The sequence below is a fragment of the Lissotriton helveticus genome, chromosome 5_1 (assembly GCF_964261635.1).
Source record: "Lissotriton helveticus chromosome 5_1, aLisHel1.1, whole genome shotgun sequence".
Taxonomy (NCBI): Eukaryota; Metazoa; Chordata; class Amphibia; order Caudata; family Salamandridae; genus Lissotriton; species Lissotriton helveticus.
The window spans coordinates 350196721-350221367 of NC_136065.1; the positions used below are offsets into that span (position 1 = coordinate 350196721).

The following is a 24647-nucleotide window of genomic DNA, read 5'->3' on the forward strand; positions in this document are numbered from 1 at the left end:
TCAACATTTATTTATTTTACTCTGGCAGCAAAAATGACAACGCAGCCATATTTTGGTTTTTCCAAAGGAAAGGCATTTTTTGTTTTCTTAATAACTTTGATGTCATTCCACATATCTGCACCAAACGTTCCAAAGAAACCCCTTAATCTTCTTTTGCTCCATTATGGAAAGTTTAACACTTATTTGTCAAGCGGAAGCTATGACAAGCATTTCCAATGCAATAGGTCTCGCTGTTGTGAGAGTTTGAGCTATTGGCATTGTAAATGGCAATGCCTTATATTTACATGTTGGTTTTTTAAAACAAAAATAAAAGCCATTGTCATTTACAATGCCAATAGCTTAAACTCTCGCAAATGCGAGACCTATTGCATTGCAAATGGGAGGTGTGCTATTTACATTAATGTACAGTTTTGGTAGCGGCTTGAAACCAGTAAAGCGTGTGTGTATGACCAGAACCGGCATACAATAAAGAAAAGAGGGGCGCAACAGGTGGAGGGAGGGAGCGAGCGAGGAATGAACGGCAATCCGTGTGTTAAGCCGCTGCAAATTCGCTTATGAGAAAGAGTACTTTGCTGTATAATATGGACTGCCAACGAATCCTGTGTGGTCATGCTGCAATGGTGAAATGTCCCCCATAGTGGCTGGAACGGCCCCATCACCGAAATTAGAACATGTCACACCTAACAATCTGAAACCTCGTCAGCTGTGTTGAATTGCTGCTAACCGCAACTCGCTGCACACTTGTGATCCTGCTACTTCTGTACAGCCCTCTGATGCCTTCGGGCCAAGTCCATGCCATGTGAACTTGCAGATAAAACCAACAACATAGACACTCCGTAGCAAGGACAGAGCCCGACGAGAACACCACTCAAGGCTCACCACTCAGGCAGCAGCAGCCCAGCCACAACCTGCGCCAGCAGAGCACACGCACATCCAAGACTCCACCGAGCTCGTTCATGCGGAGAGCCCGCGACCAGCCCAGTGAGGCAGTCCTGAAAGTCATTTTGTTGGGATAGTAGTTGCTCAATTTAAAAGCCTTTTCAGAGGAGAAATCTGAAGAAAATGAGCACTAAGATGATAATGCAGGTTAAAATTGTGAGGAAAAGTAGGGGTTTTTAGTAGCTTGATGCATAACTTTTTAAGAGGCTAAAAATAGAGAGAGAGATGTTAGCATAAGCACCCCCACTTTCCAATTCAGTTTATTCACCTTACCACAACTCCCTATTTTTAAAATAATAAAAATTTGGGGAGCCAGAGTTTGTGGACAGCGGGGGTTGACCGCCCAAAAAGGGTCAGGTGAGGGCCTGCTTGTGAGGCCCAGCCCTGGGGGTAATCCTTGCTACACGCGGTGTGCATTGTTGGTTAGATGTCTTCAAAGAGGTTGATTCATACTGTGCACGGCCAAAGCAAGGGGTTGTGACCAAGACTTGCCATGAGGCAAGACCCTGTGGTGAACACCGCTGCGCACAACCTATGGCCTTGCACAGTGGGTGTTGGGCACTGGGTCAATTTATAATAGGACTTAAATTCACTGGGAATAAAAGACAAAGAACAAAGTGACGCTATATTTAAGTGCTGAACTGACAACAGAAGCAATGTTGAAAAAAAAAAGGAAATACACCAGTTATAACTTAGTCAATTAACTACACCTTTTACACCCATTAGGCACTGCTTATGACCTCACATATTACATCTCTTATGACATGTAACATGACCTCACTGATGACAACTCATTAGATTTAAAGAAAAATATTGTTCAAAATACTAATGTGTACAGCGGTGCTCAAGGTAAGATAATGAAGATAAAAGCAGCGCATGATGGGGTCACAAATTATAGTTTGAAACAAAAAAGTTACTTACCTTTGGTAATGCTCTTTCTGGTAGAGATTATCTGGCTGCAGATTGCTCACCTTTGGAATATTTCTCAGGCATCAGACTTTATCTAGAAGCTTTTCAGCAAGCGAAAGGTGTTGTTGAGTAGACTCCGCACTGACGCCGCTCAACACCGGAAATCACGTGCAGAGTCTTAAATAGGCACCGCTCCCTCGCGAGGACACCAGGAGCTTTTGAGACTGTCCGCACCCCCGGACGCTGAGCCCCAAAAGAAAATTAGTAGACAGTGTACAGATTCTTAGACTTGGGATCACATTAATGGGTAGAGTACAATCACAGAATGGAAAGGTTGGGGACGCCGGGGATGATGGAAGGGACAGTGAGAAACCGAAGGTAAGTAACTTGTTCTTCTGATAGAGACCTCTAGCCAGAGATTCTTCACCTTTTGAATAGATACCAAAGCAATACCAATTCCGAGGTGGGTCTGCAAATGGACTCAAACCCTCAAGTCCTGCAGGACAGAGTGTGCCAACTGACCCTCTCGGTAAACCAGACTATCCAGACAAAAGTGCTTTGAAAATTTAAGGCAGATGACCAAGTAGCCGCCTGGCAAATGTCCAGGACAGGGACTTCACATGCTAACAAAGTGAAAGCAGCTTTGGCCCTGGTAGGATGTGCGCACAGCCTTTCTGGAGGCTGCTTTTTGGCCAATGCATAGCAAATCTCAATGCACGGCACGATCCAGCCACAGATTTCTACCTTGCCTTTTTTCGCTCGAGAACCCCACAAACAATTGATCATCCACCCGGTGGCCTTTGTACGATCTATCTAAAAGCTCAGAACGTTCCTGAGGTCCAAGCAATGAAGTTTCTCCTCCTCCTTAGAGATGTGAGGCAGAGCACAGAACGCCATCAGGGTAATGATTTTACAACGTGGAATGGCATTACACCTTTAGGCGGAAGGAATGTCACAGTCCGCAGAACCAGTTTGTCTGGTAGTGAACAGTGGACGATTGACACAAACAGCCTGAAGCTCATTCACAAATCGTGCCAATGTGAGAGTTAAAAGGAACGCGGTCTTAATAGTAAGGAGCCATAAAGGAAAACTGTGAAGCAGCTGGAAAGGCGTGTACATCAGAAAAGTAAGGACCATATTAAGTTTCCATTGTGGCATTACTAAGGGAGAAGGGGAAAACATGTTGTAGGCACATCCGGTGACTTAAACAATGAGGGGTGATCAGGCAAATGTAAGAAGGCCGAAAGATAACCCCTAACCCTGCCCAGCACAAAACCTTGCCATACAAGGAACAATAAGAAGTTACTTCTGTAATGCTTTTTCAGGTAGAGGCTATGTAAATCCTCAGTTTAGAGTATTCCCCAAGAGTCAGGCTGGATCCGAAAAATCTTGAGCAGTACCTCTAAACACCAGTAGGTGGGGCCGATCAGCAGGGCTACAACCAAGCCAGAAGTGACCTGCATGCTGCGATATATGCACCACCCATGAGCGCCAATATCTGGTTCTTTTGTGACTATTTAGACTGCAAAAATGTGGAGCCACGATTTAATGATACCAGGGTACAGGGGTGGATGGGAGGGTCTGTGAGGAATCTGCAGTTAGTCTACCAGAAAAAGTGCTACAAAAGGTAAGCAACTTGTTATTCTGTGCACTAGATCAAACCAGGAAATCCTGGAGGACCGGACAGGCAAAATGCCCATCCCGACAGACCAGACTGGCCGTAGTAGATGCCAGGGGCAAATTATTATCATTATTTTTAAAAGGCAGGGGAGGGTTCTACCACCTCCCTTGCCTACGTATACCCTAGAAATCCCATCTCCCGGGCCGATATGTAAAAACAAAGTGAAAGAGCTGGCATAGCTCCCCATAGCCTTAAAAAGGCCCTGGGGACCCCATTCCCCAGGACTGTATCTTAAATTATCAGGGAAGGGAAATGCATACCTCCCCTCCCCTCGAGCCTTTAATGGCCTTGGGGACCCAACCGCTGGGACTGGCTCACCTACTGTGTCCCAGGGGATACCACCCCAAGGAGATCGTAGTTTCCTTGCCCGCAATACCACGGTAAGGGAAACGTGTTTGCTCCAGTCTGGGGGGAGAATTTTGAGATCTCCCACCAAACTGGGGCAAACACTAAATCTGCTCCCAGTCGGGGGGGGGGGGGGATGGGAGCTTTAAGTCTGCTCCTAGCCGGGGGAGAGCTTTAAGTCTGATCCCAACCGGGGGAGCTTTAAGTCTGCTCCGGCCATATGGGAGCAGACTTGTGCTCTATTTTTATGCCTCCACATGGGAGCGGGGTAACAGAACCCGTATTCCTATCGCCTGGAGGGAGCAGCATAAATAGCTGCTGCCTCCATGAGGGAGCAACGTTGGCTCCAGCACAATGCAGGAAGTAGGCTGGAGCCCTGGGGGCCCGAGGCTCTCCGCGTAGCCCCAATGTGGCGTTTGGGGGGGGGGGGGAAGGGAGGGGTGCCCTGGGTGGGCACTGGGACACGCACCTATTAATAAATGAGGCCCGGGGCAAAGGGGTCCCTGGGATCATAAAAGGATGGGGGAAGGAGGACGCAAGCTATCCTCCCATTTGTATAAAAATGCACAGCCCATGGGGATGGGGTCCTCTGGGTCTAATAATGCTCGGGTGATGCATGCCTCTACCCTTTTTTTTATCATATTGGGCCCTGGGGGAAGGTGTCCACGGGGCCTATTAGGGATTGGAGATGGGGCAATGTGTCCCACTCTCCTTTTTTTATTGTATTTGGCCGCAGGTGATGGGGCCACTGGGGCCTATTAGAGCTCAGGGATGTTGGCTGCAACCTCCCCTTAGAATTTGGCCCTGGAGGATGGGGTCCCCTCAGCCCAAGAGGGCACGGGGAGCGGGACTGCCAGGCCCACCCCTGTTTAATTGCATTTGGCCCCGGAGGATGGTGTACTTGGAGTCCATTTAGGCTTGGGGCTGCATGCCCGCTCCCCTCAATATATATATATTTTGGCCTCGGGGAGGGGTCCTTGGGGCCCAAAGGCCAACCCTATGCCGTGCACACCAAAGGCTGAGTGGAGCGTGGGTTTGGCAGCCTTCTGGGGGTTTGGATACAGGCCCTGGTGGAAGGTGAAGACCTGCAGCCAATCCCCTGCCCTCTGGCCAATGCCTTACTGCGTATAGCAAACTGTAGGGGGTTTGCAGATGGGGCTGGACAAAGGCCTTGAACAGCGGAGAGTTGGCATTACACATGGCTATGAAATTTTACTTTGAATTTTAAAAAAGTAGTATTCCACTGAAAAAAGCATAGTTTAAGGAAACAGATACTTGTGATTGAATATGCTACTTACCAGTATGCATCTGTTCTTGGCATGTAGGGCTGCTAACATTCATATCTATTGCATAGATCGCCGCCTAGTGTTGGGATCCGGATGATTGCACATTGTTGTCCTGGAAGAGTCTTCGAAGTATCACGAGATAGGTGGCTCCTCCCCTGGACTACAGTGCGCATGGGCATCGACTCCATCCCCAGATTGTTTTTAGCCATTGTGTCAGAGATGGAGGGAAATAGTGTAAATGATGTCCATGCTAATGATTGAATGCAAGAAATTATCTGCAGCCGCTACGGGCACCGGGGAGGAGGGTGGGCGATATGAATGTTAGCAGCCCTACATGCCAAGAACAGATGCATACTGGTAAGTAGCATATTCAGTTCGAGGCATGTGGGCTGCTAAATTCATATCTATTGCATAGAATACATAGCAGTCCCTCCATTAACGGCGGCCGCCCGTGCCAGCTGCAGAAGTCTGAAAAAGGGTTTTGAGAACAGCCTGTCCTACAGCTGCCTGCTGCTTGGAATGCACATCTACACAGTAATGTTTGGTAAACGTGTGTGGTGTAGACCACGTGGCTGCTCTACAAATGTCTTCCAAAGGAATGTTCCCCAGGAAAGCCATGGAGGCTCCCAACTTGCGTGTGGAGTGTGCCCTGGGGGGGATCGTTAAAGTGCGTTTAGCTTTCTGATAGCAGATCTGAATACATTTAACGATCCACCTTGCTATTCCTGCTTTGGAAATTGGGTTGCCCTTGTGCTGAGCTGAGAAGGCAACAAAAAGTTGCTGTGTTTTTCTAAAAGGTTGTGTTCTGTCAATATAGTACATTAACGCCCTTTTGGCGTCCAGTGTATGGAGCATTCTTTCTGCTACTGTTTCTGGGTTTGGAAAGAATGCGGGCAGTTCAATTGTTTGATTGACATGAAAGTGTGACACCACCTTGGGAAGGAACTTGGGGTTAGTGCGGAGCACTACCCTGTTTGAATGAATTTGTATAAATGGCTCTTGTATTGTGAGCGCCTGTAGCTCACTAACACGTCTGAGAGATGTAATAGCAATGAGAAAAGCCACTTTCCATGTTAAGAACTGAATCTCACATGGATGTAGAGGCTCAAAAGGTGGGCCCATCAGTCTAGTGAGGACCACATTGAGGTTCCACACAGGAGCTGGTGGGGTTCTAGGAGGAATGACTCGTTTCAGTCCCTCCAGGAAGGCTTTAATGGCAGGCACCCTGAAAACAGAGAGATGCTGCCTGTTTTGGCGATAAGCCGCTATGGCGGATAAGTGTATCCGAATGGAAGCGTACGCTAGATTGCATTTGTAAAGATGTAACAAATAGCAGATGATGTTAGGAATGGATGCATCTAGCGGGTTTATGTTATGGTTTGTACAATAAATGACAAACCGCTTCCATTTCGCAGCATAGCAAGCTCTGGTAGTGGGCTTCCTTGCCTCCCTGATGATGTCCATTCATTCTGGAGGCAGGTTAAGGTAGCCAAACTCTAAGACCTCAGGAGCCAGATCGCCAGATTGAGCTGTTGCGGATCTGGATGCTGAATGTCGCCATGGTTCTGCGTCAAGAGCCTGGGTGTGAGATGCAGCCTTTGATGCGGTACCACAGAGAGTTCTAGAAACGTGGTGTACCATGGTTGGCGTGCCCACGTTGGAGCAACCAGGATGAGCATCATCGAGTGTTGCTTTAGCTTTCTTGCCACCAGCGGTATGAGAGGTGCTGGGGGAAAAGCGTACGCAAATCTGCCTGACCAGTTCATCCATATCGCATTGCCCTGCGATTGTGGGTGAGGGAACCTGGCGGCAAAGCTTTGGCATTTTGCGTTTTCCCTTGTGGCAAACAGGTCTATCTCTGGATGACCCCACTGCTGGAAGTACGGGCGGAGTACTGATGGATGTATCTCCCACTCGTGCATTTGATGGCTGTACCTGCTGAGCAGATCCGCCATCTGATTGTCCTTGCCCGGGAGGTGTTCCGCCATGAGGAAGATGTTCCTCTGAATGGCCCACTTCCACATGCTCTGAGCCAGATGAGACAGCTGTGGAGAGTGCGTACCCCCCTGCTTCTGGATGTAGTACATGGCTGTCATGTTGTCCGTCCGGATCAACACGACTTTGTTGCACAGATGTACCTTGAAGGACTTGAGCGCCATGAAGATTGCCATCAACTCTAGATAGTTGATATGCATCTTCTTTTGCTCTGTCGTCCATAGTCCCTGCACCGTGTAGTGTAGCACATGAGCTCCCCATCCCTGGAGAGAAGCGTCCGTTGTCATGATGATCTGTTGCACAGGCTCCTGGAACGGTCGGCCCTTGCAAAGGTTGTGTGGAGTCCACCAATGCAGAGAGTTGTATGCCCGACCCGTCACCAACACTGGGTCTTTTAATTGTCCTCGAGCCTGTGTCCACTGATGCGCCAAGCATTCTTGGAGCGGACGCATATGCAACCGTGCGTGCGGGACTATGAAGATGCAGGAGGCCATCATGCCTATCAACTGCATGAACACTCTCGCTGGGAGTGAGTGTTGTGGTCTGAACCTTTGGATGAACGACTGGATGCTGTCGATCCTCACCGGGTTCGGCTGAGCTGTAGCAGTCAGAGTATTTATTGTCGCGCCCAGATACTGCCGCACATGGGCTGGCTGAAGGTGCGACTTTGGATAGTTTAGCGAAAACCCCAGACTGTGAAGGAGGTGAATGGTGTGGGACATGTCGGCGGCGCACTGCTGTTCAGACTTTGCTTGAACGAGCCAGTCGTCTAGGTAAGGATAGACATGTATGTTTTGTCTCCTGAGGTGCGCCGCCACGGTCGCCAGACACTTTGTGAACACTCTGGGGGCAGTGGTCACTCCGAAGGGCAGGACCTTGAACTGGTAATGCCTGTTCTGTATGGTGAACCTGAGGTACCTTCTGTGGGACGGGTGGAGTGGTATGTGAAAATAGGCATCCTTGAGGTCCAAGGTTGCGAGGAAGTCTCCCTGGTTTAACAATGGAAGAACCTGCTGTAGTGTTAACATATGAAAGTGTTCTAAGAGGATGTAAAGGTTGAGGGGGCGCAGGTCCAGAATGGGTCTGAGTGAGCCGTCCTTTTTCGGGATTAAGAAGTACAGGGAATAAACCCCTGTGCCTTCTTCCTCCACCGGCACGAGCTCTATTGCGCCTTTTTGCAGCATCACAAGAACCTCTTGCTGCAATAAGTGCAAGTGCTCTGCTGACATAGGACGTTGTCTTGGGGGTATGTTGGGTGGAGTGGACGTTAACTCCAAACAATAGCCGAACTGGATAAGTTTCCTTACCCACCTGTCTGTGGTGATGGTTGTCCAGACTGGCAGGAACTGCTGGAGTCTCCCCCCGACAGGTGTTGGATGGTCGGGGGGCAGTGACAGAGAGTCACTGTTTGTTGGCCGCAGAGGAACGGGAACTGTTGTTGCCTCTGCCCTTGGCGCTGTTTCCTCTGTAACCTCCTCTACCCTGTTTGGGGTACGAGGACTGTGCGCCACCTCTATTGAATTGCGTCTGATGTGCCAAGTGTCCTCTGTTAACACCTCGTGTACTTGAGCGACGAAAAGTGCACCCCCTGAATTGCTGAGACTGAAGTGCACCCATGGATTTAGCTGTTTCAGTATCTTTTTTGATCTTCTCTAGAGTGGTGTCAACCTCCGGGCCAAACAGTCTGTCTGGATTAACGGGCCGGTTGAGGATAGTCGTCTGTATCTCTGGCTTGAACCCCGAGATGCGGAGCCATGCTTGACGCCTCAACATCACACTAGTGTTTATCGCTCTTGCTGCTGTATCTGCAACATCAAGCGCACATTTAATTGCAGCGTTGGAAATGAGCTTGCCCTCCTGTATCAGCATCTCAGCCCCTTCTTTAAACTCGTCTGGAAGGTGTTGTAGCAGCTGCTCTAGGGTGTCATAGTGCACCCTATCATATCTGGCCAGCAGGGCTTGTGTGTTAGATATGCGCCAGATGTTGGCTGCCTGTGCTGCCACCCTTTTCCCCGATGCCTCCAGCACTTTTGACTCTTTGTCCGGGGGAGGAGCTTCACCCGTTGTCTGTGAATTCGCCCTTTTGCGGGCATTGGAGACCACCAAAGAGTCCAGAGGCAACTGGCCCCGTATATAAGCCGGGTCCCCAGGTGCCGGTCTGTATTTCTTTTCTATTCTCGGGTTTACCACCCTTGCTCTCGTGGGCTCCTTAAAAATGTCTGTGGCATGTTTGAGAACACCCTTAAGCATTGGAAGTGTTTTCACTGTTTTTTCTGCTGCAGAGAATGTGTCAAATAAAAAGTCAACTTCCACAGGGTCGGCATGCATTTCCACCTTATGGTTTGCAGCCGCCCTTTCAATCAAGGCATTAAATGCCGCTGAGTCTTCAGTTGGAGAAGTCTTCACACCATAAACCTGTGGGTCATGTACCACTTGTTGTTCCCCTTGATCACCAGAGTCTACCGATGAGTCCTGTTGCTCATCAGGGTCAGTGTTATCAGGAAAGTTATACTCCTCATCCTGTTCACCCCCATCTCCATCTGAGCCAGTGGGTGAAGGTGTTGGACTCCTCCTAGGTCGTGGAGGAATTGTCTCAACGAGCAATGGAACGTCTGGTGCTGGCCTCTTCTTCTTCAGAGGTATCACAAATGACTCCAAAGGCTGGGATGTAATTTTCCGCTTGTAGAGCGTTAATTTTCCCGTGTCGGCGTCGATATACTGTTCCGACTGTTCTTCTAATGAAGGTTGTCGACCGAAACGTCCACTCAGCTGCGTTTGCCCCAACTCTCCTGAGTCCTTTGGCACCGATCGAGGTGCAAAGGCCTTCGGCGCCACCTTTGGCGGTAAAGTATAGAGTATCGGCATCGAAGTCTTCTTCGGTGGTGCTATCGACTGTGGAACCGAGTGCGTTTGAGGCTCCGACGCCAACCCTTTTTCCCGTATCCGCTTGAGGGAGTCCGAGACCTGCTTCGTGAAAGAAGCGGATGGTTTCGTCGATCCGACCGAAGACTTCGGTCCTCCTCCAGGGGAAGATCCGAGCATCGAAGATTTGTCTTTAGTCGCCGGAGGCGCAGACGCACCCTCGACCACTGCACTCCGTTCCCCTGCCCCGGGTTTAGGCGTTGACGCCGCTGGCTTCGGATCGGCAGCTCTTTCTTTCAGCTTCGGGGCTCCAGACTTCGGCTCGGTGCCCTTCGCGGACTTCGCCTCGACTGGGTGTTTGCCCGATGGCGCGGTAGGTCTTCATCGACTTCGACTCGACCACCTTGCTCGACACCTGCTCGACGACCTTCTTCGAGCTGGGCTCCTTGACCTCTTTGGGCACCTTAGCCTGTTCGACAGCCTTTTTCGGCTTCGAGGCCTCCGAAGACGACGGCGTCTATGGCGTAGCAGACGTCTTCGGTTTCGATGGCGTGTCGGCCATTTTTGTTGTTTTCGATTCCGATGTTTTTAGTTTCGGTTTAGATTTGTGTAATGGAGGCTCCGTTGGTGTGTCCGTAGCCGGGCCAGAAGGCGGGGCCGAGGATTGAGTTGCAGGGTCGTGGGTAAGGCCGTGTGGCGATCCCGTGACCTGCGCCTGAGTAATTGAACTTGTGGGGCATAGCTCTTCCTCCGAGCTATCTTCCATGGCCCCATAAGCTTCCTCGACGTCCCCTACCTCCTTGACGTTTTCGTCTAGGTCCTGGGCCTCGACCTCCGCCGATGTAGGTGATATCTGCAGGTGAAGCACTTGCTCTTCTGCTTCGGGGTCGTCGAAGATGTCGACAGGTGCCGGAGCCGGTCGCTGGGCCTCGAGGCGCGCCACGCGCCGAAGCTTGAGCGTCTTCTTTGATCTGAACTTCGAACAGGCCATACAGTTGGCCTCGTTGTGGTCCGGCGACAGGCACTTGTTGCATACAGGATGCACGTCGATGTGTGGGTACTTCGAACCGCACACGGGGCAGAACTTGAACGGACTCCGTTCCATCGTAGTATCGTCGGGGTCTTGCTGCGTTGATAGGGCCTCGATGACCGAAGAGTCACCCGACTCCCCAGATATCCGACTCGAAGAGTTGGAGTACACACGAGACCGAACGTGAACAATACCGACGAAGTAAGGAAGGCCTTTTGGCCTTAAAGAAGTTGTTTTATCGATTCCGAACAGGAGACGTCGAAATCACATCCGAACCCAATGGCGGAAAAAAACAATCTGGGGATGGAGTCGATGCCCATGCGCACTGTAGTCCAGGGGAGGAGCCACCTATCTCGTGATACTTCGAAGGCTCTTCCAGGACAACAATGTGCAATCATCCGGACCCAACACTAGGCGGCGATCTATGCAATAGATATGAATTTAGCAGCCCACATGCCTCGAACAAAAAGATATGTTTTTGTTTAACCCCTTGGCTGCGGGGCACATTCCCCCGCTGTGCTAGGGGCGCGCGTACAGCTCCCCAGTGCTCATGACGAGGACAGCTCGTCATGAGCTCCGGCGCTCCGGGTGCTCATGACGAGCTGAGCTCGTCATGGTCACACCTGTTCCCATGGAACGTTCAGCACAGCAGGGGAATCAGCCCAGCGTGCGAGCGTTCCATGGGACGGGCGCGGTCATGACGAGCTCAGCTCGTCATGAGCACCGGAGCGCCGTAGCTCATGACGAGCTGAGCTCGTCATGAGCACCCAAGGGGTTAAAATGTTGAAATGTCATCAGTGATGTCATAAATGAGCTAATGAAACGGGTCATGAGTGATGTAATATGTGAGGTCATAAGCAGTGCATGGTGGGGGCACAAGTTATAGTTAGCCCTGCTTACTATAAATGGTAAATTTGTGTTTTTTTGTGTTCAAAACACTAATGTCACCACCATTCACTTAACTAGAACATAACTTTAACTTGTTTTTTTCGCTGAAAGCAACATTTTATATATGTAAATACACATAAATAAACTCTTGTCTCACAAATGGAAGCCAAAGGAAAAAAACGTATTATAATGCGGCAGCTCCCCCTACTGCGGTTACTGTGCAACTTTCATCAAACATTCTTTAACCCCTTCGACGCTCATGACGAGCTGGGCTCGTCATGAGGTAGCCTCCTGGCACGCTCATGACGAGCCCAGCTCGTCATGCAAAGTGCGCTTTCGCAAAATCCAGCGTACAGGGGGGAATCATGCCGCACGCATGCGGTTAAGGATGGCAAACAAAGCATTACATTTTAAACAAGCTTTAGAAATGCAGTAGGTCTTGCATTTTTTTGAGTTAGAGCTATTGGCATTGTAAATGGCAACGTTTTTACCCTTCCTTTATGGGGTGGATGTATGTGGTTTGAGTGGAATTATGTGGGTTGCTTGACTTTTATTGACTCGCCGATCTGTCTCAAAAATAGTGCTACACGTTTAACGGACCAGCACAAGTACTCCTGAGAAGGGCTATTATAGGTTTACTGGTATGGTAGTTTTATGTTCTGCAGAAGTGGCATTTGAAAAGTTCTCAGCGTCTTCACATTTAAGTGCAGTATGTCTCAATAATGGCTTTAGCAGTCACTGCTACTTGAGTATAAGTTTGACGTGAGCAGTGTGGACAGTACCACTCAAGGTGCAACAGCTGTGGTGAGGAACAGAAAATCTGTACAGTTACAATGGTGATGCACTGTAAAAGGTACAGGAACCCTGCAGAACTCCAATGTGTTTAAATGGGCTCTCCTCTCGCTTCTGAGGAGGTGTGCTGCACTTTGAAAGGGTCATGTGAGAAGTTGGCCTGGTATATGATGTCCACAGTTCTGGGGGCACCTTGTATCAGTCCAAACAATCCCTTATGGTGGTGGTTGTAAGTCAACCTTATTGACAAGCTATCCTAGGGGTAGCATGGACTAAGCAGCCTTAAAGGCTTAACTCAAGAGGACATGTGAAGCCAGCTGTTTTACCATATGCAATCCTGTAATATCAAATGAAAGGACACCACACAAGTTATATATTATCAAAATATATATATTTATTCTTAGAATAATCCCCACTACTCTTTATGAGCAATAGTTCAAGTTCAAGTTCTAGCATTTATAAAGCGCACTACTCACCCAGAGGGTCTCAAGGCGCTTGGGGAGGGGGTTCATTATTTGTCGAATAGCCAGGTTTTAAGTTCTTTTCTGAAGGAGAAGTGGTTTTGAGTAAGGCGGAGGTGAGAGGGGAGTGAGTTCCAGGTCTTGGCAGCTAGGAAGGAGAAGGATCTGCCACCCATGGTAGGTTTTCGGATGCGCGGGACTGTGGCGAGGGCTTGATTGGCCGATCTTAGTTGACGGGTGTGTTTGTAGAAGGATAGTCGCGAGTTGAGGCATTCGGGTCCTAGGTTGTAGAGGGCCTTGTGTGCGTTTAAATAAAAGCACAGTTAAACATACACAAGTTGCACAATTATGGATGAGGCCGGTGGCCACTCAAACCATATATCAAACAAGCACTGGCGTTGCCAATAGGTTTCGCATTTGGAAAGTTGGAGCTATTGGTTTTGTAAATGACATTTTATATTTATATATTGTTATTGATAATGCCTATATCGATATATAAATATAAAATGTCATTTACAAAAACCAATAGCTCCAACTTTCCAAATGCGAAACCTATTGGCAACGCCAGTGCTTGTTTCTCAGTGAGGTTATTTAATGCGAGGCCGTGGGCTCTATGAACACACAAACAAAGCATGCGATTTTAAGGTATGCAAGATGCTGACAATGAGACAAGTCCGGTTTTCTGCTGGAAGTTTAGTTCCCTCTAGTGGGCAATCTCTGTAAGAGGCGCGTGAATTCTCTTTTTTTCGGAGGCTTGACGAAACAGAACCATCAAGTCCCGTTTTCAGGAACCCTTTTACCTAACATTGAAGAGACTCGCAATAGCGAACAAGTTGAGCTAGGAATTGTTTAACTTTGCAAACCATAACGAAGGGAAAAGGACTTGCATATAAAATGACGAGGCGTTCATATGTTGAGACAATTTACTTTTTCTCGAATTCGCATGTATTTACTTTCCAATTTTTTGCTTTCAACTATACTAGAAGATGTCACTGTATACTCTATGAATCCCTTTACGCCTTACTTTTCTTTATGGGTTTGCTGGTACATATGCATGCATAGACTAAAATGATGGATTTCCTGATTATAATAATAGTTGTTTAAAATATTTAACTTAATATACCAGTAAAATTAATAATTTCAAGACTGTTCAATAAAGACCAAAAAAATAAAAATAAGCTGCCTAATAAAGTGGGAATTGAATAAATGTGTTTCGAGCTACTTTCCATGACAACCTACATAGCTATTCATTTTGCTGATCCGAAGAGTAAATATCGTAAGTGCAGCAGACAGAAATTCATAAATAGCCATGAAATGCTTTAATTGTTTTTTGGGTGTTTTGAAGCGGTTGGCTGACAGAAATACAAGGGGGGGCCAATAGGCCCCCACGCAAGCATGGCGGGGCCCGGTCCCTCCCACACCCCGTCCCTTTCGGGGCCGCTTGCCCCGCCCCCTCGCCCCGGAAGTACTGGTGTGCTTCCGGGGCGAGGGGGCGGGGTCGCGGCGGCGAAAGGGTTAAAGGCCTGGGGAGCGCGGGAAGCGGCCTCTTTGTGCCCGCGCTCCCAGGCTCGCTCCTCGCCCCTCCATCCCTTATTAGCAGACATTAGGGCTTGGCAAATGGTGAGTATCAGGTTTGTCAATATGCCGGAACATAGATGTAAGGGGGGGCTTGATCCAGTAGGCCTTGAATTTCCTGTCTACTGGAAGGATGAACAGAATTTAAACGTTGGGTGCAGTGCCGTGATATTTAACTAATTCTTTCCTTAGGCCCTTTTTCCCCGCTTACAGGAGTAACTATATATGTAGATGTTTGTGCTTTGCTGTGTGTTAACAATTTTTCCTTAGGCCTTTTTTCCTTTTAGAATAGCAATGTCGTATTTATTATGTGTGTCTGGCGGTAAGGTCATTAATCGGTGAGCAGCATTTTAAGGTCCTTACGGGGGGGGGCGGACCCATTCACGAAAGGGGCCGCCCGCGGGAGGGGCCATTTGGTCTCTCTCAGAACTTCAGGGGCAGGAGATGATCTCCATTAATTTAAAGGGTGCGGGGGAGGGAGTCTACGCTTTCCTCAGGCTGGTAGCCACCCCTCACAACACTATGACGTCACTAAGGTGCGCGAGTGTCTGGGCCCTCCTGTTATGGTTAAATGGAGTTCGGGGAGCGCACGTGGGTGAAACGTGCCCTGGGTTGCGCATGCGCATCTTCAACGTGAGAGCGCAGCTGAGCTGTAAAAGGATCTGACACCGGTTGGCGACCTTGCCGTAGGACTTTATTAAAATTATGAAAAGTATTAAAAATATTAGAATGCAGTTTAATTTTCAGGATGATTAGATTACGTTAGGAGACACGCTGTATTAGCTATTTGTTAAGGTTAGCCCATCATACCATGTCGAAACGGATGTCAATCTAATATTCTGAAAAGTGTGCATTTTAATAATTATCAGAAATATTTATTTGATTAAAATTTTGATTTGTTTTTATATTTTAATAAATACGGCCAGGGGGGGGGCCCCGTACCCCCCCTTGACTTCCAAAGACCCCCATGTGTTGACTGGTTGAATTGGGTAATTCAGTCGGTGTTCAAGGGGGGAGGTGGCCGGCAGTCCAAGACCATGGTGGGTATCTCCGCCTTGCTCCTTAGTGCCGCCTCAGAGGTTGTGCTGCTTCGTTCTGCTGATGATTTACAGCCGTGGAAGTCACATTCTTTCCAGATCACTTTAACTGGGTGAAATTCGATATTAGCAGATAGGGAAAGGACTCTGCAACTGTGTCAGTCGTCAGGCCGGGTCTGCAAGGCATCAGGGGCCTCCAGAGAGAGCTGGGATTAGTGGGCGAGTGTAAATAACTCAGCTGTCTCCTGGGAACCGGTGGGGGAGGGTTCAAGAAGGAGGGGGCTGAGAGAGGATGGGGGCTGAGAGAGGATGGGGCAGAGAGGGTAGGCAGCGGCCTTCATTTCAAGGAGGGCTTTCTCTGAAAACCTGCAGATGCAAAATAAGTGCGTGTTGTGCCGTGTTTATGCCTCCCTGTTCCCGCTGCAGTGGAGATGAGTCTCAGGATCGTTCTTGGAGCTTCGACAGTGCACTCCGGAGTATCTAAATAAAGATTTACAACAATCTGTTGTGGAGTAAGGAACAGAGCTGCCGACTTTGGAAGTGGGGACCGGGGTTCGAGTTTCGGCCTAACAAACCTGTGATTCTGGGCAAATCAATTGAACTCCCATGCCTCTAAAAAAAAAGGAATGCGTTCTTGTGAAATGTACTGGTGCTCATGTAAATGCTCCAATCAATACCTTCGGGTCGAGTTCGCGATATCTAAGAATGCAAAAAAACGAAAAAAACGCCACCAGTCTATTGTGAACCGTATCTCGTGACAACACTCATAAAACACACATTTGCCCTGCTTGCATCTCATTGCCTCTCAGACCCCCACCTTCAGTTGAAGAACCCCGTTAGGTGCTGCTCAGCTACGACTAGCCTGCATGCTCGTGAATAACAGAATGCACCCTACTTCCGTTGCACGATTCTAGTGGTGGCAAGATATGGTACAAGCTACAAGGGACGCTTGAAGTCAGAAAGTGGAAGGTTTACATCTCTCTGCAATCCCCGCCGAGTCCTTAATAGGGATGATAGGGGTGAATAATTTGGGAGATAAAGCTGAAAAACAGACGGTGGGAACAGTTCCTTCCTGTCTGTCACAAAGCTCCCGTTGCCATTCGAAGTACTCCTTGGCTGGTGCGAAGGATATCGGCTGGCTTGTGTGTTTATTCACACGCGTGCACAGCGACTTTGGCACAGAAGCGATAATAACTCGCATCAGCTGTAGGGTCTTTCACAGCAGGGGGTCAGGGGGTTCAGTGCTCAGCAATGAATCTGTAAAACAGACTATTGCTGCGCACGGACTCGAAAGGGCATCCCGTGGCCATGCTGAACGAAACGCCCTGAGCAGTAACAGACTCAAACTGCGCCTTTTCTCGCTGTGGCGTGAGAAACCGGGATTTAAGCGAACTGGATTATTACTCGACAGATTAAGTGTAAAATAAAACGGAGTAAGGCTTCTGCACGCGTGTGTGCGTGTAAGAGAGGGAGAATGAATAAAACAGAGAGAGGGAATGGGGTTGAGGAGGAGAAAGGTATGGAGAATGAGAGAAATGAAGGTGAGAGAAGAAATAGGTAGAGAAGGGGGACGGGAGACATAGAAGGACGAGAGACGACAAACTACGACAGCACGCCTAAACCAAAAGTTCATCATCAGAGAAGGCAGGGGCTGGAGAGTGAGGGGGTGGGTTGGCCATATGGAGTGGGAGGGGGGTGGGCTGCCTGCTGGGAGATGCGAGTCAGGGAGTCACGGGGCCTGCGGCCATAAGGGGAGGAGAACTGGCTGCGGGAATGCGTGCGAGGGGAGAAGTGTGGCAGGCAGATGCGAGGGAAGCCGGATGGGGGCGGGAGAGCCTGGTGGGGTCAGGCGGATTAGAGAGATGCTCGTGCTTGTGTGGTCACGTGACCCGCTTTTGTGTTCACGTGACCTCACATGCACTGTGAAGAAACGCCAGTGAAACTGCAGTGGTTTCACTAGTCGGATCAAGCCCTTGAATTTTCGCCTATTCCATTCGCAAGCGAATGGTAATAGGCGAAACCTAAAAAGTGGTATAACAATCACTAATCGATCAGGGGTAAGGCCTAGGGCCTTGTGAATCGCTTGGACTACACTGGACTAACAGCAGTTAGGACGGGAGTAGCCCGCGGGATTCGGGTGCAGTGCAGAAAGCACAGGCATGCACCAATGCAAAGTCAATGGTGCGTCAAAGTTATTGAGTTACAGTTTTAAGAGTCTTCCGACTGGACTAGAAGGACAAAACTTTAGACTTAGACACTAGAGGTGTAAAACTCTACAGCAGCACAGGCGTTCAAGAGTTACCTCACCCACAGGAAGCGGGTGCACAGGTGCAAAGGTGTGTCGGGTTTCGTCACGAAGATCTAGGGTGCCTGGAGATGAAAATGCTGCAGGCGTCCAGAAGAGAAGTGTCCGGTGCGATCCAAGGGTGGATCGAAGGTGTAGAGTACCTGAAAGCAGAGGGGACAGAGTCTGGGTCACTAGCCAGTGACCAGGAAGGAACCAGGCAATGTCGGGCGCAATCAGGTCGATGTTGCGTAGCTTCTCTCCGCTGCCACGTGGTCTCTGGGGCACCTGGGATGTCCTGGAGTGAATCACGAGCTGTCCCACGAAGGCTCTCGCTGTCGGCGGTGTCGGCTTCAAAATCGGAGTCAACAGGCCTTGACAAATGCAACCCACGCAGGAATCGAAGATGGCTTAACACTCGGACCAGCAAGGTCTGAGCGGGTGCTCCTTTTCAGGGGAGCGAGTGCCAGTCTGGAGCAACCAGACTAGCTGTGTAAATTCAAGGTTTCGTCGGTACTGGGGCCACTAGCCAAAAGGCAAGCGACCGGAGCAACGCGTCGAGCAGGAAAATGCAAAAGGGCCCCACGCAGCACTCGTCGAGTGTGGAGGGGTGAGCTTCGGTGCACAAGCTGCTCGGGGCTGGAGCTTCTCAGACTCCAATGCACAGCTTCGTGGGGGCCTCGGATGCTGCATGGTCAGCGCTTCGTTGTTTCTCCAAGATGGCCGCTCCCACGCTTCAGGTCGCCTCCACGGGTCTCAGCTCTGCAGGGACTGTGGATCGGGCTGTTAGAAGGCAGGCACGCTGGGTCTTGTCGATCTGTCGCTCGAGTTCCGGCGGGAACTGCAACAAAGCAAACGTCGAGGTGCTGGATGGTGCCTGTTTGCACAGGGTGGTCACTCCTTGACCACAAGGGAGATTCTTCAGTCTTCCACGAGGAGTGGGATGTCGAAGGGTCCAGAGTTTCGTTTCATAAGTTTCAGTCAGGATAATCTGATGTGCATTGGTACTGCTCCCACCTATATTCCAAATCTGGGGGCCGTATTACCTGCTAGGTCCCTCCTATGGGTGGAATCTTGGAAGGGGGTGGTTACACCCCTTTCTCTTTGTCCAGTTTCGCGCCAGGACTGGGGCTGGATGGCCCCAGAACCGGTTTGACTGGAATCTGCCCAGGGACACCTGTGCGCCCCAGGCAGTGTCTAGTTTCATTCAACCCTCCCTGCTACAATCCACTATTTCCTGTCTGGGGTGGTGTGACACCTCCCTGTGACAGGAAACCCTTTGTCCAGGCGTCCTCTGCCGAGTTTCTGTCAGCAGCAGGAGGCCAGACATGTGTCTGTGGCAGCAGCATCCATTTTGTGATGCTGGGGCTCTGGTTAGGATTAACCGCATTTTAGTAAAGTAACATGCCTTCTCCCTCTAGCAGGGGGGAATGCTATCCTCATCACCAGGACTGGTGAGGGGATAGTATTCCAATGTGTATGACACCAAACATGACATGTTTTGATAAAGCCAAACCAAAGTTACAATAACCGCTAGGATTATAATGCACTTAAGAGTATATGGTATGGCAGTATCACTGGAACAGCATTAAGGAATTGGTCCCAACACTGCAGTCAGGCTCAGCTCATGCTAGAGCACCATCTCACATCAAACCAAGCACTCTGCCTCCAGGACTGTAAAGGCCTGCCATAGGAGTGACTGATAGGTATAGATGTGTCCAGATATAGGTTTAGACATAGGTATACTACATCTAAGCAAGGGGTGAGTACACCACCTTGCCCCAGCTGTGGGACCAGCCAGTTGTGTCGATTTAAGTACCAGCCAGGGGTGGCAAAAGATATGCTGCAGCCCCTGGTAGGTCTTGGATGTACCTATGCCCTTGGCACCTATAGTGCACTGGATAGGGGCTGACAAGGTGTCCAGTACCAAATTGGTTATGTACCTAGGGTACATGGAGTCCATTTAAAGAGAGAGCAGATAGCCTGGGGCCTGGATTAGCAGGATCCCAGGCCAAATAAGTTGAAAACCAGCTAAACACAAGGCAAAAAAAACTGGGGTAACCATAGTCAGGTATCCACCTTCCTACATAGCCCCCCCCCCAAACGAAAGGAGATAAGGCTATCCTTGACCAGGTAAGCCTATATTGCCTAAGTGGCCATATAAGGAAGTACCTGCACTAGCATGGTTACCCCCTGTCTCATGGTCCACTAAGCAATCCCTCACCCTAGGGGTATCAGAGGGTCTCCACCATAGGCAATCACTACCTGTGGTGTGTTTTGGCAAAGTAAAAGGCTGGTGTTGAGATGGAGTACTGAAGTGAGGCTCCACTAAATTAGGGCTCCGCTTCCTCCAATCCTCTTCCACCATGTGTGCCTTTCTTTCCTTGACTGAGTTGCACTGTGCTCTCAGGGTCAACCTCTGGCTGCCTACAGCTGGAGGCTGGGTCCCTTCTGTTGGCTTACTGGAGGGACAGATCAGGTTTGGGGCCCTGGGGTCCCAGGTTTGGCTGTGCCCAACAGTGTCCATTTGGGGGAGGTCCCTAACTAGTTGTAAGGGGGATCCCTCAGGAACTTTTACAGTTTTTACCTTGCTAGGGCTGCTAGCTTTGGTGCACCTAATCTGCTGATGGGGGTGTTTTATTTGACAGGGGGCCTTTGGGGCTCACTGACCTCCTTGACCTCTGCAGCCCTGGGCTGACTGAGGCAGGGTAGAGAGGGGCAGGTTACCTGCTCCAGACTGGGTCCCACCTTGGAAGGGTCCTCTGACATCAGGGGCTCTGCCAGGCTAGGCCTGACTACCTCTGGGGCAGTTTCTTCACAAGGGGTAAGATCAGTTCCCGGAGGAGGCTGCTCCTTTCCTAGTGTCCGGTGGGAGGGAGATTTCTCTTCCTCCTCAATGCTCTCTGTTTGTGTGGAGTTATCCATAGTTTCAGGCTTCACAACACATGAATCAGTTTGAGTTTGGGCTGTGGCCATCACAGCCTCACCAACCTTTTCAGGAAGGGACTCAGTTTGGGTATGGGCTCTTACCATAACAGCTCTGCTAACCTGTTCAGGAAGGGATTCTGCTGAAGATGGGGCTGAGTCTTGCACAGCCCTACCAACCTTTTCAGGAAGGACATCTTGGATTGGGGCTATGGCCATCACAGCCCCACTAACCTTTCCATGGAGATTTACCATTTTAGAATGGGTTTCTTGTTCAACCTCAGCCCAGGCTGAGATTTCCAAATCATTCCCAAGTAGACAATCTACAGGCAAGTTTGCTGACACTGCCACTCTCTTTGGGCCAGTGACACCTCCCCAGCTGAGATTTACTACTGCCATGGGATGATTTCTCAAAAAACACAGTTGATGGACAGAATGTAGAACAATGTCATACATTCACCCCAGTACAAGGATCTGGGCCTAAATCCATCGTTTTTTTGCACTCCACACCACCCTGGGTTAGACAATGGCTATATGCAAATCAGCTCTGACCCTGTGCCTCATGGGAACAGTCCAGTCCGAACTACCAAGCCATGTCTTTCCCAGACCAGAATCAAGAATCCAAGGACCGGTTTCTGGCTATCAGCCTTCATCAGCCTGGATAGCTTGACTCCAGTGGTGTGGAGAGCCTGGGACTCACGTCTGAGCATCCCCAGCACACTCGGGGTGAAAATTGCAAAAAACACAGTTGATGGACAGAATGTAGAACAATGTCATACATTCACCCCAGTACAAGGATCTGGGCCTAAATCCATCGTTTTTTTGCACTCCACACCACCCTGGGTTAGACAATGGCTATATGCAAATTAGCTCTGACCCTGTGCCTCATGGGTCCAGTCCGAACTACCAAGCCATGTCTTTCCCAGACCGGAATCAAGCATCCAAGGACCGGTTTCTGGCTATCAGCCTTCTTCAGCCTGGATAGCTTGACTCCAGTGGTGTGGAGAGCCTGGGACTCACGTCTGAGCATTCCCAGCACACTCGGGGTGAAAATTGCAAAAAACACAGTTGATGGACAGAATGTAGAACAATGTCATACATTCACCTCACCTCAGACGTGAGTCCCAGGCTCTCCACACCACTGGAGTCAAGCTATCCAGGCTGAAGAAGGCTGATAGCCAGAAACCGGTCCTTGGATGCTTGATTCCGGTCTGGGAAAGACATGGCTTGGTAGTTCGGACTGGACTGTTCCCATGAGGCACAGGGTCAGAGCTGATTTGCATATAGCCATTGTCTAACCCAGGGTGGTGTGGAGTGCAAAAAAACGATGGATTTAGGCCCAGATCCTTGTACTGGGGTGAATGTATGACATTGTTCTACATTCTGTCCATCAACTGTGTTTTTTGCAATTTTCACCCCGAGTGTGCTGGGGATGCTCAGACGTGAGTCCCAGGCTCTCCACACCACTGGAGTCAAGCTATCCAGGCTGAAGAAGGCTGATAGCCAGAAACCGGTCCTTGGATGCTTGATTCCGGTCTGGGAAAGACATGGCTTGGTAGTTCAGACTGGACTGTTCCCATGAGGCACAGGGTCAGAGCTGATTTGCATATAGCCTTTGTCTAACCCAGGGTGGTGTGGAGTGCAAAAAAACGATGGATTTAGGCCCAGATCCTTGTACTGGGGTGAATGTATGACATTGTTCTACATTCTGTCCATCAACTGTGTTTTTTGCAATTTTCACCCCGAGTGTGCTGGGGATGCTCAGACGTGAGTCCCAGGCTCTCCACACCACTGGAGTCAAGCTATCCAGGCTGAAGAAGGCTGATAGCCAGAAACCAGTCCTTGGATGCTTGATTCCGGTCTGGGAAAGACATGGCTTGGTAGTTCGGACTGGACTGTTCCCATGAGGCACAGGGTCAGAGCTGATTTGCATATAGCCATTGTCTAACCCAGGGTGGTGTGGAGTGCAAAAAAACGATGGATTTAGGCCCAGATCCTTGTACTGGGGTGAATGTATGAATTTGTTCTACATTCTGTCCATCAACTGTGTTTTTTGCAATTTTCACCCCGAGTGTGCTGGGGATGCTCAGACGTGAGTCCCAGGCTCTCCACACCACTGGAGTCAAGCTATCCAGGCTGAAGAAGGCTGATAGCCAGAAACCGGTCCTTGGATGCTTGATTCCGGTCTGGGAAAGACATGGCTTGGTAGTTCGGACTGGACTGTTCCCATGAGGCACAGGGTCAGAGCTGATTTGCATATAGCCATTGTCTAACCCAGGGTGGTGTGGAGTGCAAAAAAACGATGGATTTAGGCCCAGATCCTTGTACTGGGGTGATGTATGACATTGTTCTACATTCTGTCCATCAACTGTGTTTTTTGCAATTTTCACCCCGAGTGTGCTGGGGATGCTCAGACGTGAGTCCCAGGCTCTCCACACCACTGGAGTCAAGCTATCCAGGCTGAAGAAGGCTGATAGCCAGAAACCGGTCCTTGGATGCTTGATTCCGGTCTGGGAAAGTCATGGCTTGGTAGTTCGGACTGGACTGTTCCCATGAGGCACAGGGTCAGAGCTGATTTGCATATAGCCATTGTCTAACCCAGGGTGGTGTGGAGTGCAAAAAAACTATGGATTTAGGCCCAGATCCTTGTACTGGGGTGAATGTATGACATTGTTCTACATTCTGTCCATCAACTGTGTTTTTTGCAATTTTCACCCCGAGTGTGCTGGGGATGCTCAGACGTGAGTCCCAGGCTCTCCACACCACTGGAGTCAAGCTATCCAGGCTGAAGAAGGCTGATAGCCAGAAACCGGTCCTTGGATGCTTGATTCCGGTCTGGGAAAGACATGGCTTGGTAGTTCGGACTGGACTGTTCCCATGAGGCACAGGGTCAGAGCTGATTTGCATATAGCCATTGTCTAACCCAGGGTGGTGTGGAGTGCAAAAAAACGATGGATTTAGACCCAGATCCTTGTACTGGGGTGAATGTATGACATTGTTCTACATTCTGTCCATCAACTGTGTTTTTTGCAATTTTCACCCCGAGTGTGCTGGGGATGCTCAGACGTGAGTCCCAGGCTCTCCACACCACTGGAGTCAAGCTATCCAGGCTGAAGAAGGCTGATAGCCAGAAACCAGTCCTTGGATGCTTGATTCCGGTCTGGGAAAGACATGGCTTGGTAGTTCGGACTGGACCCATGAGGCACAGGGTCAGAGCTAATTTGCATATAGCCATTGTCTAACCCAGGGTGGTGTGGAGTGCAAAAAAACGATGGATTTAGGCCCTGATCCTTGTACTGGGGTGAATGTATGACATTGTTCTACATTCTGTCCATCAACTGTGTTTTTTGCAATTTTCACCCCGAGTGTGCTGGGGATGCTCAGACGTGAGTCCCAGGCTCTCCACACCACTGGAGTCAAGCTATCCAGGCTGAAGAAGGCTGATAGCCAGAAACCGGTCCTTGGATGCTTGATTCCGGTCTGGGAAAGACATGGCTTGGTAGTTCGGACTGGACTGTTCCCATGAGGCACAGGGTCAGAGCTGATTTGCATATAGCCATTGTCTAACCCAGGGTGGTGTGGAGTGCAAAAAAACGATGGATTTAGGCCCAGATCCTTGTACTGGGGTGAATGTATGA

The 24647-nt window shown here is 49.6% G+C and overlaps 1 protein-coding gene across 2 annotated transcripts in view; it reads right to left on the reverse strand.

Moving 5' to 3' along the window:
- PANK4 (pantothenate kinase 4 (inactive)) overlaps positions 1 to 24647 on the reverse strand; it is a 483727-nt gene that overhangs the window by 19609 nt on the left and 439471 nt on the right. The window lies entirely within an intron of this gene.